A 12,723-nucleotide genomic window follows, 5' to 3' on the forward strand; every position below is an offset into this window, starting at 1 on the left:
TGCCCTCCTTTGTGTCCCATTCATCTTTGCTGACAGCAAAAAGTGTTGATTTAGCGACAACAAGTGATGACTTCCCTTCATAATGGAAATTCTCTGTATTTTTCATAGTGGCTACTTTGATTGCAGAGGTACTTATCGAACAGTTCTTGATTCGTACTACTGTGTAACAGGTTAAACATAGCTGACAATGAAGCACAATGGATATTTAACTTTTCAGATGATAATTGATGTAAATTGGGCATGCGCATTTCTTTCTTTTGATGCAGTATGCGTGGATTGTAGGGGTGCTTTTCTTGATTTGTAATGCTGTGTAACAAACGGGTCTAACACAGCTGACAATGAAGCATAATGGATACTTCATTTTCAGACGATAATTGATAAAGCTGGGGTTTGTGGCGCCATTTCTTTTGTGGTATGCGTGGGCTCACCAGTCATAATAATATATTACAACAAAAAATTAACTAACTAGTACATACAAAAAATTTGGAATTTTCAACTAGAGTAAGGACCATAGCACATCGACAAAAGTACCGAAACAAGCTGGAGAAGTAAATCACATTCTCCAACAATGACGAAAAAGTATGTACCTTGTAAGTGATGTTTCTGTACCGTCCTTTGTAGTAGTTTGATCGCGGTGTGCATATAGAGAGGCATATAGTGTAGTGTCTGACATGTCAAATCATTGATAAAACTTTTTTTTCTCAAATTAGAGATGTTTATAGTCGAACGAATTTAACCACACACACACAACACAATTAATTTATTTTTTGGATTTAGTCTATATATTATAAAATTAAATAATAACGTTAATAATGGACTAAGTCCAACGGAGCACACTTTCAATATGTGACCGGGCCTGCGATAATAGGGCATGTGGGCACATGATTTTTGCCTACCTTTTCACACTTTCATCACTCATAACTTTTTGTACCATTATGCTATGGAATTGCAATTTTCGGCTTGTAGTAGGCATTTAATTGGCATCATGATGCAAGCTACAGAATGGAAATATACATTTTCAGTACTAAGATATGACCCGTAGAGTGATGGGGTGTAGTTTGTGCCCACATGCCCTGTTTTCGCAGGCCCGGTCACATATGTAGTGAAGATCTCTCTCCTATCTCTGATACACTGGGTTACTGAACAAAGTAGACAAAAAGGTAACCAACATCTACTCCATCTTACTCTCGTCGATAAAACACAATCATGCATTTTTGTGACACGAGTCCTAAATTGTTTATTATTTTTTCTAATCCACACTTGTAACTGCTAAATGTTGCACACTACACCAAGAGTTCATAATAAAAATGGTGTGGTCCTTTCTACAGGTATATTTTATAACGAACTCTTGCTAAAACTTACACCAGTTTGTTTCCAGTAAGGCTGGGGTATCATGTACCATTGTATCCCCCATCACAGTTGCAATTGCAGTTGTATAAAACTGCAATTGCAACTGTGATGGAGATACAATGGTACACGTCTCTCCATAAATTATTGGAGTAGTGACGACGAGTAGTGACTGTGTGTAACTTGTACTCCAGTTTCAATGTAAAATTATTGTGTGTAGAACATGTTTGTGTGTATGTACGTATGTGAACTATTGTTCCATGAATAACATCACAACTACTCTATATCAGTTGTATTGTGTATCATCATCAGATCAATAGCAGCAGATACAGATCAACGTCACTACCACATTGGTAAATTTAGAACAAAATTTATTAAAGGAATACGTGTTGTACTGTGTGTATATCAGATCAGTTACATTTGTATTTTATTCTTATCAACTATCAGAATATTGGCTAAATTTGGGACAAGCTCACTGTGTCAGTGTATACACACTTACACAGGTTGATATATAGTTAATGTAGTGGTAGTAATGTATTGTGTATGGTGTATGTATATGTGTATTAATGGGACCTAGTGTGAACTGGGGAAGTGGAACAACTGTCCATGTTGACGTCTGATGTAATAGCACTTGAGTGGTGTACAAGTGGTCAAGTATTTCACTGGGTAGATGTCACATTTACATGCATGTCTACACTGTTTTGTATGTGATGAAACTTAATGAAATTTCTTTCTACAACTACAGTGACATCAACACAATACAAGATGAGAAGATAATGTCCCATACATGGACCCCCTAAGATGGTTACTAGGTAAACTACAGTACCTTACTAGTCAGGATAAAGGTGGATGATTACTTTATAGGTACGTATCAGGTAATTATGTACTTACTTGGTATAGCAAGGTGGATTGTGTATGGATAATAATATTTTGTACCAGTTTGTTATTTTTAATTCTTAATTGTGTCAAATTAATAATAAGGTAAGTGAAACCTCATCTAGTGGCCGCCTCTTTAATAAGATCCATCTTATTACAGTGTCCTTACATAATTCAAGTCAGTCCCAATTACAGTAGGTATACGTACGTACTACCTCTTAAATGTAGTCCATATAGACACTTCTTTAAGTTCTTTAGGTACCATGCATATACTTCGAGGGGCAGTATTTTTGAGGTTGAGCGATATGTAGCCATACAAGAATTAATTTTCATGGGTTTATCAAAATATAATAGACTATATTATGGAGGTCTTAAAATGTTTCAAGGACAAAATATTCGCCAAAACCTCAAAATCAGTGAAAATTTTCCCCTTGAAATTATTTACGCTATACAGTAACAACATTTGGATACATCACCATAGCAACATGAAATTTATGTGTTTGTTGAAGTATTGCCACAAGTGCTACATATATGGAAAATAAAGCACAAAGCACACGGCTGAGATGCTAATAAAGCAAGAGGCGAAGCCGATGTTGCAAAACACATGTTGCATGAATTATTAGCAGCCTGAATGCACACAAACTGGTTTAACAAACTAACTCATGCGTAGTTCACCATAGTTTGGCATGGTAGACGTTCATCGCATATTTTGGCAGGTTTTGGTCACAACTCACAATCGATTTTATTGTGACACATGGTGAAGTATTTCTGTGATATCTCCAGGACTTGTCCGTTTACATTAACAAATGTAATAGCAACGTTACCTTTTCCCACCCATCATCAAAGCATTTAGGTGTGTATATAAAAGCAATCCAGTGGTAGCACTCGTGTTGGCTGGGGTGACCACTCAGCATGGTGCAGGCTATCAGCCTTCACTGGCTCGGGTGATTAGTCATACTGGAGTGACCGCCACGAGCTATTAGCCTGCACTAGAGCACGTGGCCAACTGTACTTTATTGCCCACACAGAGTGCTTTAATCCTACATTATAGAACTTTACGTGGGCGAGATCAAAAGAAAAAGTGTACTTTAAATTTCATAAAGTACACTCTGAGCCGGCCAACTGCTTCATCGTCCACAAAGAGTGCTTTATTGCACTGCAAACATTGCTTTATTCGTTCAATAAAGCACTCTTTGTGGTGCAACAAAGCACTCTTTGTGGGCCATAAAGCACAGTTGCCCACGTGCCTTAGTGTAGGCTAATAGCCTACGGGGCTCGCGCCAGTATGACTAATCACCCAAGACGGTGAAGGCTGATAGCCTCGCCGCGCTGAGTGATCAATCACCCCAGCCAATACGAGTTCTACCACTGGATTGCTTTTATAGACAAACCTAAATGCTTTGATGATGGGTGGGAGAAGGTAACGTTGCTGTTACATTTGTTAATGTAAACGGACAAGTCCTGGAGATATCACAGAAATACTTCACCATGTGACTCACAATAGAATCGATTGTGGGTTGCGAGCAAAACCTGCCAAAAGATGCAATGAACGTCTACCATGCCAAATTATGGTGAACTACGCGTGAGTTACTTTGTTAAACTGGTTTGTGTGTGTTCAGGCTGCTAATAGTTCGTGCAATGCGTGTTAATTACGAGTCCTAGTGTATGGTAAAGCTACACGAGTAGAAAGTTCCATAAATCATTTAAAGCATAGCCTTACTCGTGCTATATGAAAAATAAAGTACTCAGCGCTTGGCCTCGATGCTAATAAAGCACTCGGCCACGCGCCTCGTACTTTATTTTCATATAGCACGAGTAAGGCTATGCTTTAACATATACATAAAGCACTGTTTGGACAATTAATAAAGTGCTGTTTGCCCTAAAGGGTACTTTATGAAATTTAGAGCACTTTTTCCTTTGATCTCACCCATGCATAGTTCTATAAGCTATATCAAGGAACTCTGTTATATGAACATTGTAAATTTCCTTATTTGGTGACCATGCTGCTACTGATCTATCTTTAAAGCTAATTCCCCAGGGAATGTCCCTATTGACCACAACTGGTTATAGTTAGTGGTGATCCAGTTGTTAACCTGTTATAGGACAAACCAGTTGTATGGGTTTGTTACACTAGTAATATACTAATTGGTTAGATGTGGGGAAGTTTGTACAAAATGTATATAGTACATAGAGTAGGTTATTGATGACCTCCCTATTGAAAATGTAGTGTACTAATGGATTTTGGTGGACAGAATGCTTCTTGTATTACAGTATACATATAGTAGTAGAACATTAAAGTGTATGTTCCCGTTAAGTACAGTAGGTCCCCAACATAGCTAAGGTGTACTTCATAGCCTCTTTAATAACACCACCTCACTATAGTGACCAGATTCCAACAGCATTGAAACCAGGTCAGGTCACCCGGGTGATTACTACTGTAGTTTGATGACATGGAAGTGTCATAGTCTAGCCCTGCACTTATTTGGATAATCTATTGCTGTCTGTAGGCATATGTGGAGCCACGCCCATTGATCAGTGTGTGTATTGGCAGACTGTAGGTATATGTGGTCCATGTCTGTTGCCTGCAGGCTTGTAGAGCCACGCCCAGTAATGAGTCATAGTCTAGTATTACACAGGCCAGCTTGTGTGAGCCACACCCACTTATCGTGAATGTGTGATTCTAAAACTTGTTGAATTCCCAAAATGTAGCTCTTAGTGTGCACTTTGGTATTAATTAGGGTCACATTCAGGTCTGACTTGGATTGGTATGTCAGTCAGCAGGTAGTCAGTCAATAGTTGTGACTTGGTTTCAATGCTGGTACCAAACGTAGCTAACGTCTACTTCATGGCTTCCTTATACAGTAAGATGACATCTCATTATAAAGACCACACTTTTCTCCCACGGCTGGTATTTAATGTACTTGTATACGTATGTGACCGTCTCAGCGAAAACCTGTCTAGTTTGCACAAACATGCGTTTTGAGGAAAAAGAAATTTCTGCCAATCCATGGTGAACATGGTAAGCCAAATCCCAACTCTGTAGACTAATCCAAATGGAAGTTATATATGGCTGCGAATGTAAACGCCTGTAGTTTTAGTATAGTCACTATACAAATTGATTTCCTTGCTCTTCCTACGTATACTGTCTAGCACTGTAATTCCAAAACTACTCACTATACGACTGAAACTTTGGTGAACCATTCCTTGAACAATGCAGATAATGCTGAGAAAATAAAAAGAAAAGTTGTGCGAACCAGATGGTTTTCACTGAGATAGTCATATATTGTTTGATCTGCTTAATAAATTGAAGTATAAACTACAGTGACACCACTCAACATGTATTTTAGTTGCCATGGGACCATGTGATGTGTTATCACATTAGACATATCCTTGTTAGATCAAAAGGCTACAGTACACATTACACTACGTATTTCTCCCTGTATCCCACTTGAAGTATTGGTCCTACCAATATTAGACCCCACAAATATTTAACCCCACAAAATCCAATATTCAACTCTCAAATATTTCATCCTGCCAATGTTACACAATACACAGTAGAGAAATGAACAATATTGAAAGTGCTCATGTCACATGTATGATGTCATTCTTACAAAATAATATACAATAGTTTCTTTCCATATTGTAGATCTAGTGAGGTCCGTCACCTTCGCAGCGATTGTTGGATCCACAACTCTCAAGCAAGGAATGGATTACTTGTCTACTTCACTGAACAGTAAAGGAGTAACTCTAATTATTTTATGCAGATGTGTATTCTAATTATTTACTGCACATGTGTGTTGTTATTGGTATTAGTAACTATTTCCAGTGAATGTGTAGTATGTGTATGATTGGGGCCAGCTACGTACACACTGTATGTACACAATATCTCTATACAGGAATGTGTCACTGAGTGGCCATCTCTTTAAATTACCATCTCATTTGTTAAGTACTGTACGTAGGTCCCAACTATAACTTCATGACCTCTTCAATAAAATTATTAAGTACTTAAATATTTCTTGGTCCCAAAGTTGATCACTATCCTATGTATTAACAGGAGCACATCAAATCCTACAAACAATGGAGCATGTAACTCAATAAACAGTGAAATTCAAACATGGCTGCCATGTACTATAAGTAACTTTAAAATTAATTAGGATATTTCTGCTGTGATGAAGCGAAGCTATGGAAATGAAGTTCAATGGCACGATGGAGGAATAGTAGCACAGGACAGTCTTTCTGCAGTTGCTAATCATGCAAAATTACTCTGCTTGGCTATTCCAAGCTTACCTTCAACTCGATGATCTTCCTATTGAAGCAACTTTGCTGGGTACCTTCACACAAGATGATGGAATAGCAGCCCATTCAGTGTATCCCTGTTGTGTGTAAGAATGATGTAACCAACTATTATATACAGTACATAGTAACACTGGATGCCATGTTTGAATTTTGCCCATAGTATTGGTAGTGTATGGAGTTACACGCTCTCTGGTCCATAGGATTTGATGAGCTCCTGGTATCAACAAGGTTCCAGAATATAAACCCATTTCATATAAGAGCCTCAATCAAACAAAAGGTCATTTACAGGAACTATCACTCATCACGGTGACAACCAAGCAAAGTTTCTGGTCTTATTTATCTTAGGCCACACCTATTTGAGAACACAGATCTTGTTACAAGAAAAATGGGTCAGTTGGATTAAGAAAAAGAAGAAAACATTTCATACTGTACTGTCTGCAGGAACTGATTAACAACCACATTGGTGCAGGCCAAATTCTCAGGGACGACTGGCCGAATTGCATCATATCAACCATAGAACTATGTACGTACTTGGTAACCATGTATGACTATCTGTTGGTTTTGTTTACATACGTAACAGTAGCCGCAACAAAGTTATCAAACAACCAAATCTAAATACCAGTCTGAGCTGACATTGGAATCAGAACTATTCTATACAGTTCACTTACTCACATATGGTTTCTTTGTGATTTGTCCCCTTTTTTGCTCGTGTCCACTGTGCCACATCCGTCAGCCAATCTGATATACTTTATAATTTGGTATAGTCTTGAGTCTCTTAACCTTCAAAATGTTGACTCATTTTCAGTAGACCAGTCAGTAGTTGACCTACCGAAATCAAACCACATTAATGACACATTTAATGGACTAGTCTTGATGTATACATGTATAATGGTGTGTATTATTAGTAATAGTTTACAACACTACAACTATGGAGATCATGTGATCACCCCACCTACCCCTCATAACACTAGTCACTGATTGATCTATACATTATATCTGTATGTACAGGCTTGTAGCAATGATAAACATCTAGTGACTATCACACTAGAAAACTTGCTGAACCTGTTTTGGACTAGTTTGTGCGCTGATCTCTACAGCTTGTCAATTGAGTGGTAGTAACAGTCACACTTTATTTTGACCAATAACACAATCAAATTTAGTTTCTACATTTAATAGAGCATTGATGTCAATATTGTGACTGACTGTATTAACAGGGTTTATCCTTCTCACAGATCCTAGTGGGATAACACTTATCAATGACATTGTATGACATACTGTAGTCTTGTACAGTTGGTCAGTGTCCTCTCACTTCACTCATACATGTTCACATTTACCAATCATTGTCCTACAGTTTATTAAACTATCCCATAATCCCATAGTTCAACTGTAGTACTACAGGAATATCCTACAGTTATCCCATGGTCCCATGGTTGTAGCCAGTTCTGTTCCTTTAGCCCATAGAGATCACCAACGTATATGGAGTCCATTATTTGTCCTCTTCACAACAAACACTTTCCTTGTCCATTTCAAAACCTACCTGGTACCCACCCCATCCTTCACTGCTATGGGGAAACCCCCAATACAAGTACACTGGTGTAAGACTATCTAAACTGGAGGGAAACACAACAAGCAGCTACTTGTACACCAAACACACTGAAGATATCCACAAATATTTGGGACCTGTAACTATCAGGATTATCAAGTTACAACTAATAAACAATTTTGTGTAGGATGATACACTGACAAAACAGTTTCAAGATTTATGTAAACAACAATTAATTTACACATAACTGTTAAATACTCTATTGTTACAGTTGATACTGTAGTGTTAAATCCTGATGGGTAAGTGTTGTAATTATCATTATGTCCTGATTTCAAAGGGTCTAAATATCAGTACACTATTACAAATGAGATCATGGTAATACAAGTGTACTGATTATCAAAGGTACTATTATCCATGAGGTGTCCTCACTTCAGGGGATTAAATTAATGTTTGTTAACACTGTAAAAAGGGACCACATGTAACACCACATTCACAGGTTAACCAGACTGATAACTCGGGTTATTAAACTCAGGTTGGCTCTTGCTCCCACTACTACATCTGACACAAGCTCAATAGAAAGTGTACGTGTACCAATAATAAATCTAATGAGCTAAAACAAGTACACAATTAATAAACTTTTGATCATTTACTGTAGGCACTTACAAAGGTACTAGAAATTGTATCAACAAAAAGTAGAACCAGCTGAAACAAGCCAAGTGTAATGGCCACCATGTTTAAGCTAGTGGGTGTTCCTTTTTCAAGAATATCAACAAGTGTCCAGAGTTTATTAACTGTGTTATACAGAGTCTACTGGAAACACAGTACATAAATCCTACTGTGATCAAATCCACACAATAGTACACTATAGTATTCCTTACATGTTGTATAACATCACCACACACATCTCTGTGTTCACTATACTCGATGATTGTTTCACAGGAACCAGTTAATGTGGATACTAGAAAACAAGTACACAACACATCACATAGGTACACATTACAGTGGAATCTCTATACTTCTAGGAATGGAAGTATCCTAGTAATATCAAAATGGGACCACGTGGAACGTGGAACGTGGAACAAATATGCGCTACAATATTCATACAAGTTCAGGTGTAAAATTTATCCATATTAGTACATTTTCCTTCAGTAGCAAAGGACATGCCTTCAGGTTCGAGAAGCATGCTGTAGAAAGAGTTCAGTATATGGTACAGTATATACAAATTACAAAAACTAAAGAATCGCTAAGCTCTCATACCAAAATTACACATGTACTACACATCTGTTGCAAATACAAGACAGTATCCTCTGGGAGAATATATACTGTACAGTGGATGGGATACAAAGGAGGACTCTGGTAGTCGGTTCCTTATGGATTTAATTGTGACACGGCGGATTAAAACACCAAATTTGGTTCAGTGGTTCCTTAAGATGTATAAAGTGATTTCAGAAGGGGTGCCACCATGAACACCCTGCTACTTAATGAAGAGTGTTCTGTGCCAATATTTAATAATAGCAATACTTTTTGCTCAGGATACAAAAACTGCTAGAGAACAAGTTATCATCATTGTCACTGGCTGCAGGTTATACTCTGGAGGGATATTACAATCAAGAGAATCCGTGTGGACTCAAACCATTAGTTTAAAGTTACAATCGAACATGACAATGGTCTCTCACTTTTATCTGATTTTGTCACCTCTTCATAATTTGAATAACACAACAGCAATGTATGCTCATTTTGTGATTGATGGCAAATAGAATTGTGCAATGTAGCTATGTAGTGTAATTCTGGCTACATGTATGGTAGAGCTTGTTTACAACCCCTATATCCAGTAAAGAGGTGTTCTGAGCACAGTAACATAGTCAGTGTAGTGCAAACATGGACATGGTTTTTGATAGAAAATAAATAACAAGCTGATATTGTGAAAACCTTCACAAATGCTTTGCTTAAATTTTAGCGATTTTAATTTTCACTAAACTTATAGTTTTGTTTAGGCTGTGTATCTTTGATGCAGAGTCATAATATTTTATTATGATATGTTATGGACTACTCTCTCACTAATAGTAACTATTAACCTTGAGAATGTGTTTAAGAAAAGCACTATTCAGTATAGAAAATGTAGTGGGTATTAATTTCACAGGTTATCAAAATTAGCTGTTCTACGGGTGCAGGGGGTGTTCATGGTGGCACCCCTTCTGAAATCACTTTCTACATCCTAAGGAATCACTGAACCAAATTTGGTGCTTTAATCCACCGTGTCACGATTTTGGCAAAATTTTGCCATTACAGACCCTACTATGGTAAGTCCATGAAGAATGAATTTTACGTACTGCGGTATGCCAAAAGGCACCTCTCAGGCCGAAACGACATCAAACAGTGAAAAAATCAAGCCTGTAGCCTTAGCCGTTATCAAGTTACGCTTGTTTGAAGGCACCAGTCAGTTACTCAGTCAGTCACTAGAAAATATGGTTAAATAAAGTTTTTTTTTGTTCCGTGGTAACTTGTTGAAAACATTTTTGGTTGATCTGAAAGCTTGTTTGGGCTTAGTTTTACCTAACCAATACTGCCTCATCATTGTCAGGGAAAATTGAGGCTCGTTTTTTTTGATGTTATTTTGTGGCTACTATACAGTACTATCGCACTGTATGATGAACTGTTTTACAAGTGAAAAGTTCGTTTGATGTCTCAAAAAAATACTAGAACACTTCAGTCAGTAAGGTCCTAATCCCCAGGGAATACAGCAGAAAATTCTCATGGGATACAAAATATCATGAGTTTTGCAGAAGTCTTGTCCATGGAATTTTAATACTTTATAGCCCACGAACAAATTGTGTGGAACGATCCAGGTATTAATGGCTGAACCACAAAAAAATCGTTCTACAAAAAATTATTTTTGGCAATCCACATCCATGAAAAATTTTATGCTTACCACAAAATTTCTTGACTCACGGTAGATGACACTTACTGTAATGGCCAACCACTGACATTTTAATGCAATTTTGTAAACGTTGTAAAGCTTTAAAACTAAAAATACTCCAACAGAAATGCTATCATATTGTATACTCACATTAAAAAGGGTGACTTTCCAGAAAGAGAGTTTTAAAAAACTTAACTATAGGGAAGTGAGCCCTGCTTACCTCAGTGTACATTCACTAACAATTCTGCTTGTTTATATGATCCAACTGAATCACTGATCTGCAGGACACGCCCCACCTACCAAAATAACCAACCAAAAAGCACCAAGCTGATAAATACATATAGCATACCTTATTATCATACTAATAAGGTGTCAACAAAATTAATAAATCTCCTAGCTTCAGTTTTATCACTTTGGGTATATCCTGAACAAACACAAAGTCAAAATGTCTATAGATCTTGAGATAATCTGCAGAGCTGGTTGGCTAAAAGACAAAAAGGTAAAAATGTTGAGTGATAAAATCCAGCAATACTCACCTGTCTACAAATGTAACGGAAGCTACTGACTCTGGGAACTAGAAATTCCCTGCCACTGAGGAAGTGAAGTGTTAGTGGATGGATGACTACACAAGTTACACAACTGATATACACTACTACATAATTTGACAATGAATTGTACATGATTCATGTTTCATGTAAATTTTCTGTACCAATTTTTTTTCACAAAAAATTTGCATGAAAAATATCTTGTCCACAAAATGTTACATATAATAATCTATGAACATTCTATGGAGATTCACTAGGAATTCTGTATGAAACAGCAACTTATTTCATGATCTAGTAGTGATGGTATCCTTGTGTTCTGAATTACAGTACCAAATCATTTCCTTACTATTATAAAAAGTTTCAGAACAATTACAACTCATTATGGGATGAAACATGTCAGTCTTGTACACATGTAGTACACTGATGACTACATGTACTGTATGTTACAGTGATGGGAACTTGATGTGTACAAGTAGTAGGTAATTTAAGGGTCAAAAAAAAAATCTCTATTAGAGAAAATGATTGTTCTATTAGAGTAATTAAATGAAACTCTATATCAATGGCTTTCAGTTATCCAAACAATTTCGCTTACTGTATCTGAACACTTTTAGCTAACTATAGGACTACAATGGTGTTCAGATAACTGAGGATCCACTGTACAACCATGACTGCATTAGGGATTAAATGTCCATTAGTATAGCTGCAGGTACGTATGTATAGACTAATTTTCTTGTTTCACAACTTTTTAGCTGTTCCCTACCTTTATAATTCCTAATTTTTCCTTCCATACTTTTTCGTTTACTTTTTATAAAATAATTACGATTAACAAACCACCATATACTGCATCAAAAGAAAGAATGGTGCCAGGCATGCCATAAAATTTATTTTGCATTTGAAAGCCTGCCCCAACAACAAGGGATAAATTTTCTTGATCAAGGAAACAATGGTAGCAGTAAATCCCAGTCCTGGAATCAAACCTAGAACCTTCCGATTACCAAGCAAATGCGTAGCTACTAGTACTACTGCCCCGTTCCACAAGAAATTAAAGTGGTCTAGTATTATTATTGGTATTACTGTACAGACCTCTAATAGAGTATAGTGCACAGGTCACAACATACATACAAGTGTACAAATTAAATAACTTGCCGATCAATATCATTACACATTTTGGGATAGATCATTTCAAATTTTGATTGCCG

At 37.0% G+C, this 12,723-nt stretch overlaps 2 long non-coding RNA genes across 4 annotated transcripts in view; one reads left to right on the forward strand and one right to left on the reverse strand.

Annotated features, from left to right (window-relative positions):
* Positions 1 to 549: 549 nt before the first annotated feature.
* Positions 550 to 7,484, forward strand: LOC136258273 (uncharacterized). 2 transcript variants are annotated; one of them, XR_010702717.1, is made up of 4 exons: positions 550 to 590; positions 2,093 to 2,211; positions 5,870 to 6,908; positions 6,961 to 7,484. It is a non-coding gene; the product is annotated as an uncharacterized lncRNA (long non-coding RNA). The 2 variants fall into 2 exon arrangements; XR_010702716.1 differs by having other exon boundaries at positions 550 to 579; positions 6,961 to 7,482.
* The window catches only part of LOC136258270 (uncharacterized), a 46,025-nt gene continuing 39,034 nt past the window's right edge, over positions 5,733 to 12,723 (reverse strand). The window contains exons 14-16 of one of the 2 annotated variants that reach the window (XR_010702703.1): positions 7,188 to 7,344; positions 6,511 to 6,596; positions 5,733 to 6,459 (exon numbers count right to left, since the gene is read on the reverse strand). This is a non-coding gene — a long non-coding RNA (uncharacterized lncRNA). Of the gene's footprint in view, positions 6,597 to 7,187; positions 7,345 to 12,723 lie in introns of both variants that reach the window. The other variant, XR_010702700.1, reaches the window with a different exon arrangement.

This window comes from Dysidea avara, chromosome 6 (genome assembly GCF_963678975.1).
Source record: "Dysidea avara chromosome 6, odDysAvar1.4, whole genome shotgun sequence".
NCBI lineage: Eukaryota > Metazoa > Porifera > Demospongiae > Dictyoceratida > Dysideidae > Dysidea > Dysidea avara.